General features: G+C 41.4%; 1 pseudogene; it reads left to right on the top strand.

Annotated features, from left to right (window-relative positions):
- Positions 1-750: 750 nt before the first annotated feature.
- LOC121170538 lies at positions 751-921 on the top strand (annotated as a pseudogene).
- Positions 922-7223: the final 6302 nt, after the last annotated feature.

The raw sequence follows: 7223 nt of genomic DNA, 5'->3' as shown, positions 1-7223 counted from the left end.
TGAAGCTAAAAAGCTTCTGCACAGCCAAGAAAAGCAACAAAATGAAGAGACAAAGCAGAGAATGTTACAATATATCCACAAGCCGCACATTAGATAAGGGGTTAGCATCCAAACTATATGAGTTTGAAACAACTAAATAACAAGAAAGCAAATAACCTGATTAAAATATGGGAAAATAAACTTTAAAAAAAAGATTTTATTTATTTTTATTGGAAAGGCAGATGTACAGAGACGAGGAGAGGAAGAGAGGAAGATCTTTCATCCGCTGGTTCACTCTCCAAATGAACGCAATGGCTGGAGCTGAGCCAGTCTGAAGCCAGGAGCCTCTTCTGGGTCTCCCATGCAGATGCAGGGTCCCAAGGCTTTGGGCTGTCCTTGACTGCTTTCCCAGGCCACAAGCAGGGATCTTGATAGGAAGTGGAGCCACTGGGATTAGAACCAGCACCCATATGGGCTCCCAGCGCATTCAAGGCAAGAACTTTAGCTGCTACGCTATCGCATCAGACCCGGGAAAATGATCTTGACAGACATTTCTTAAAAGAAGTTACACAAATGAACAACAGGTTGATGAAAAATGCCTTCCATCACTAATCCTCAGGGCACGCAATAAACTTCACATCTGTCACAATGATAAGTATCAAAAAATTGTCAAGAAGAACATGCTGGCACAACGTTCATAGGAATGTGAATCACTATAGCTATTCTAGAAAACAATATGACCTTTTACCTCTTTGCTGTCATGAAGACAAGATGGGTCACCAGTAGCTTTACTGGCGTCACCCACGAAAATTCAGCCAGAGTTTCTGCTCTTGCCAACTGTGCTCAAATTGGCACAGTCTGATGTGGAAATATGTCCTAAACATGTGATGTCAGTGTTTCTACCAGTACGCCAAGGATATCAGCTTCGTCAAATTGGATTAAGTCATTTTCCTTGAATGGATGCTCCAAGACACCGACGCTTTGGAAAATCATGATAGCTCTTAGCACATAAAAGAAAGAAAATCAATTACAAAGAAGAAGAAGAAGAAGAAGAAGAAGAAGAAGAAGAAGGGCCTGGTGTGTTAGCCTAGCAGCTAAAGTTTTTGCCTTGCATGCACTGGGATCCCATACAGGCACCAGGCCATGTCCCGGCTGCCCTGCTTCCCATCCATCTCCCAGTTTGTGGCCTGGGAAAGCAGTCAAGGATAGTCCAAAGCCTTGGGACCCTGCACCCACGTGGGAGACTCAGCAGAGGCTCAGAGCTTGTGGCTTTGGATTGGCACAGCTCTGGCAGTTGTTGCCACTTAGCGAGTGAATCAAAGGATGGAAGATCTTCCTCTCTGTCTCTCCTCCCCTCTGTACATCTGATTTTCCAATAAAAAATAGAATTAAATTTAAAAATATATAAAAAGAACAAAAAGAAAATGGTGTGGAGGCACCTCACAAAAGCTACAAGTTTACCTACTATGTGATCCAGCAATCCCTACTTCTGAATTATATATCTAAATGAATTGAAATCAGTAAGTTCAGGGAATATTATATATTTTAAAATAATATTGGGAGCAGATTTTAAATGTCTCACCACAAAAGGATATACCAATGAAGTCATCAGTGTGTTAATCATCTAAATATTCTAGAAAATGCTGCACCCTGTATCAACTTTTTATTATTACAGCAGAAAATTCTAAGAGGATCTACTAAGAAAGGAAGGAAGAAAGTTACATATTTTTGTTTTTCAATTTTATTTGAGAAGCAAAGAGGCAGGTAAACAGAGAGCTTCTACCCTAGGTGCCTACAAAACTGGGGCCAGGAGTGGGCCAGAGTCATCAATTAGGAAGTCAGAAGTAGAACTGGTAATCAAACTTAAGCATTTTGATGTGGGATGTGGGGCACAAGGTCAAAGCCTGTTCCAGAAGAAATTTTCTTTTGGCTGGCAGTTTGGGAGGTTCACAGTCCAAGGTTAGACAGATCTTTTACTCTGGTATCTGGTGAAAATGATGGTGCATAGAACATGTGCTAATGTGGGATTATGTGATGAGCCATGAAGCAAGAAGAGAAACTAGGCCAAACTTGTTTTAAATAACCTATCCTTTTGTGGGATGTAATGGCTGAGGGCAAGTCCCCAGGAACCTAAAGTTTTCCCACCCCCTAGATACTTTGTTTAGTTCAAGTCTCTATCCCTTAATCTACTAAACACCGGCATAAGAATTCGAGGATCAGCTTGACATTGTATGAGCTTTAGGGGACAACCAGACTCTCATCTAAATCATAACACATACCTACACCAAAACATCACATTGCACTGCATGCATTTATATGTTCATGATTTGTCAAGTAAAATAATAATAAATTCTATCAAAATTATTATTGCTTCAGAATGTGAATGAGAATAGGCATTATCTGACACCACCAACTTCTACATATAACACAAATTCTCCTTTCTCAGGACTTCTTGGGAACCAAACTCCGACAATTCACAGAAAGTGTTAGCTATGTCCTCACAGGCATTTGCAGAAAGCTACAACGCAACTGAGCCTGGATGTTGTTTTGAAAGAACAGTCACAAATGCTACTTGGATTACACATGGTGCAATATGTGGTATCCCACCATGGTCTGCTGGATGTGCCATTGTTGATTCTTGCCTAAGTCAGTCGTCATCATGACGATGTTGAATGATGCTTTTCTGTTTCAGCCATTCTCTAATTATGTTTGTGACCTTTCTTTTTTTTTAATTTTTTTTTATTGGAAAGTCAGATGTACAGAGAGGAGGTAAGACAGAGAGGAAGATCTCCTGTCTGATGATTCACTCCCCAAGTGAGCACAATGGCTGGTGCTGCCTGGATCTGAAGCCAGAGGCCAGGAGCTTCTTCTGGGTCTCCCATGCAGGTGCAGGGTCCCAAAGCTTTGGACTATTCTTGATTGCTTTCCCAGGCCACCAGCAGGGAGCTGGATGGGAAGTGGAGCTGCCTGGATTAGAACTGGTGCCCATATGGACGCCCAGTGCTTTCAAGGCAAGGACTTTAGCTGCTAGGCCACTGTGCTGTGCCGTGTTTGTGACCTTTCTATTGTGAGAAACAGCATTTTTCCCTCCTGAATTCATTTTTGAAAAATATATTTGCATTACTAAGGTTCTACTGGTTTTTCTTCAGTGAATGATAATCCTTTGCTATCACTGTTTAAAATCAAATTCCAATAGTCTCAGATTAATCAGTGGTCGCCTTCTCAATGGAGGCTCTTGAGTCCTCTTAAACTTTGTTCATCTTTCTCGGAGCACTAGCTGACTTTCTGGCATAATGAGTTCCTTCAGTGTCATTGTTTTCCTTTCCCTGCTTCATTCCTGGAAACATCCTCTTTTTTTGGAAGGGAAACGGGGTTTCCTTTATGGAAGTAGAAACCAAGTCTAGAAGCTGGGTTTATTCAGTTGCTGTGAGGACATCATTACTTTAGGCCCCATCATTGGAAGGAGGTAGATGCACATGCAGAAATACCAGGAGATTTGAAAGATTTATGGGAAAGTGAAATCGAACGAAAATGTTGTGATACAGAAGGGTAAGCTGTTGCCTATGATAATGTCATCCCATAAAGGCTCTGGTTTGATTCCTTGTTGTTCTCCTTCTGATCCAGCTCCTGCCTAATGCACCTGGGAAAGCAGCAGAAGATGGTCTGAGGACTTGGGCCCCTCCCTCCCACATGAGAGACCTGGAGAGTGTTCTATGCTCCTAATTTCAGCTGTCCCTCAGTCACTGAGGCCAGTTGGCAAGTGAACCAGCAGATGGAAGATCTCTATCCCTCTCCCTCTCTTTCTGTAACTTTGCATTTCAAAGAAATAAATCTTATTTTTTTAAAAAAAGAGAGAAAAATTTATTCTGCAAAACAGTTTTGAAATCCTTGCATGGTTTTCTCATAATGTAATTTTTAAAGGTATCTGTATGCCCTTATGCTTTAATAAATGAGTATATGTACATAAAAAAGAATTTTTAAAATTCATTTAAATTTACTTTTCATTTTATTTGAAAAGCAAGGAGAAATAGAAAATGAGACAGGGACAGAAAGATTCCCCATCCACTCTTTCACTTCTTCACCTGGTGGGAGCAGCCAAGACCAGATCATACCAAAGCCAGGAGCACAGATTAAAGCCTTCTTTCCCGGTCTTCTTAGGCCTTTCTCCATTGTTGCATCCAAGTCAGGTCTTAGCTTGAGCCCTGATAGTTGAGAAATCAGCTTTCTACTAATTAGGACCCGAGTTCGTACATAACCACTTGTTCTTTAGATGAGTGGGATTACCATTCAATGTCCCATGAAAGACAGCAAAATGAGGAATCAACTTGATTGCAAGTTCTAATCATTCACGTTTGGGTTAAAGATGCTGTATACAAAGGAAGAGCGGCTCTGAAGAAACATAAAAGCATAAATGCCACTGATAATTTCAGAGATTATGCCTGAGGTCTCAAAGCTGTTCCCAAGCAGAGGAGCTAGCAAGGAGGGCCACTGCCTCATGAGAATGTCCTTGAAAAATTCTTACATTTAAGTCACATTACCCTGATTAGCCAAACTGCAATGATATCACCGAAGCCTGAAACAGTAAGATGTGGTAGCAGTGGCATGGGAAGAAAAGTCAATGGGCTGGCTTTCCCACCCAACTGCTATCACCAACTTGTAGCCACTCATGGTGATGAGCTCAACTTTTATCATCTTCGGGACAAGGAGGAACACACTTGGCGCCAACCACCTGTGAGTTAATCAAGGTCAGGAAAGCAATTCCTGCTCCTCCTAGAGCTGAAAGAAGATACGATAGAAGGATCTCCTGCTTGTCACTCTGTAATACCTTATGTCTGATGGGAACGAGTGGTGGAATGAGCTGACTTGGATAATGGCCAAGACCCCATGAAGCTGTGCCATCTGAAGGTTGGTGACACAGTCCTTACTCAGTTGACAGCAACTGCCCTGCCCTTGAATGCCCCCAATCTCTTCTACGCCCCAGGCCCAAGTATTTTCTTGTGGCCTGGGTTGTGGCTTCATACTGTGCTTCCCTCTTCCTTCCTGAAAGATGAATCAGACCACAATGATTCTCACTCCTCTCTGGAAGGAGCTAAGCAAATGTTGCATGTGAGTGAGGCTGTGTCTCTGTGACCGTTTCTTTTCCCAAGAACCAGACAGTGGCACTTAGGCTCAATAAATTCTAGCAGGTAAATACAGTCCAATGTTTTCTTTTGTTTGTTTTTCGGGTTTTCTTTGTTTGTTTTGTTTCCAGATTACAAAATAATAAGACATGGTACTGCCTATGAACATTTCACTGTGCGTGTTGCTTATTTATTTGAGAGATAGACAGAAATAGAGTTCTCACGCACTGGTTTACTCCCCATATACATGCAACAGCTGCGGCCAGACCAGGCTGAAGCTAGGAATTGGGAGCTCCATCCAGCTCTCCCTTAGAGACCCGGCCACAGGGCCACAACTGCTGCCTCCCAGGGTGCATATTAGCAGGAACCTAGAACTGGAAGCGAACCCAGGTACTCTGATATGGGATGTGGGTGTCTTTATTACTGGGTCGAATGTTTGTCCCTACTTTGTTTAATAGTGAATAATGTTTATAAATGAAGAATCTGCAAATGAGATCCAGGAATTAAAATCCCACATGGCATTGTATGTGCGCATGTTAAGTGTATATTTTTGTGAATACAGGGTCTATAATATACTGGATTTTTAGCAAAATCCGTGAGTCAAAAAAAGGTAAGACCAAGTGGTATAGAGAATCTACTCCTAGAGAGTTCATATCAGTTATTGTTATCCTCTGATGAAGACAGCTTGGAGAGCCAAAAGAATTATCGAAGTAATATTTTATGTCAAGCAACATGTAGTAAAAAGTCCTCTTGACCTATCACTCCTTAAGACTGAGCAGATTAATTGATGACCTCTGTTTCATGTGTAAATTGTACTCACAAATGCCTCCAGCCTTGAGTCCAGATTTTTGCACACTTTTGGTTTTCCCACCTCCATTAATTTAGGCTACACCAAGTTTCTGCAATGGCCATTGCCTATTGTGATCATACCACTATACCAAAGTTTTTTGGTTTGACTAACAGCCTCAGAAATTGATCAAATGTGGTCATGAAAAGCAAAGTTGTGAAGTTGAATTCTTTGCAGATTATTATGTTTAGGTTTTAAAAAGTACATTAAATTTATTTCAGAGGCATAGGGAGATAGGCAGAGCAAGCGCATCCTCTGGCTCATCCCTTAAATGCTCTCAACAGATCAGGTTGTGACAGACTGACCAAGAACCTGGAACTCAATCCAGGGACCCTATGTGAAATGCACGAATTCAAGTACTTGAGTCATCCTCTGTTACTTCCCAGGGGAAACATTATAAAGAAGCTGGAACCAGGAATGGAACCAGGACTCAAACCGAGGTACTGTGATATGGCATACCAAACACTGTTTTGCCCACTAGGCCAAACACCAGTCCAGAAGTTTTTGTTTATTTGTTTGAATAAAAATAAAAGAAGAACCTGTTAGATTAGGTGTAGGCCAGAGAGTTTTAGCACTCTGGTTGAATGACATGTATCTGAGCTTCTGTTTCACCCTGGGAGACAGCAGTGAGGGTCCAAATATTGGGTCCTTTCCATCCATTTGGGAGCCCTGGGTGGAAGTACTAGCTTGTGGTTTCAATCTGGCCCAGTCTTGGTTGGTGTGATAGTAAACCAGCAGATGGACGATCTCTCTGTTTCTCTCCCTCTCTTTTTCTTTCTCTCTTTCTCTCAAATAAACATTAAAAAATAGAATTGTTTCGGTGTGAAACAATTTTGTGAGGGTGCTATTGTGGCACAGTAGGTTCAGTTGCTGGCTGCAATGCCAGCTTCCCATATGAGTTCTAGTTTGAGCCCCTAAGAAGGGAGTCAACTAAGAAATTGTCTAACTTCTGATCTGACTCCATGATAATACACTTGAGAAATTGTTGAAGAGTGACCTGACTACTTGTTCCCTTGTCACCCACATGGGAGCCCCAGATGGAATTCCAGGCTTCTAAGTTTAGCTGGTCCAGCCCTGGACATTACAGCTATTTGAGAAGTGACCGAAAAGATGGAAAGTCTCTGTGTGTTTCTCCCCTCTCTTTGTAACTCTGCTTTTCAAATAAATAAATCTTTTTCTAAAAAACCACTTTTTTCAAAATAAAAAAGATGAGTTTTTTTAAAAAATGTTTATTTTTATTGGAAAAGGATAAGAGAAGAGAAAAAGATCTTTCATCT

The sequence above is a fragment of the Ochotona curzoniae genome, unplaced genomic scaffold (assembly GCF_017591425.1).
Source record: "Ochotona curzoniae isolate NIBS_2020 unplaced genomic scaffold, NIBS_Ocur_1.0 contig_1274, whole genome shotgun sequence".
Classification (NCBI taxonomy): domain Eukaryota; kingdom Metazoa; phylum Chordata; class Mammalia; order Lagomorpha; family Ochotonidae; genus Ochotona; species Ochotona curzoniae.
The sequence above is the reverse complement of the archived record's forward strand: the minus strand, read 5'-3'. Positions and strand labels throughout refer to the sequence as shown.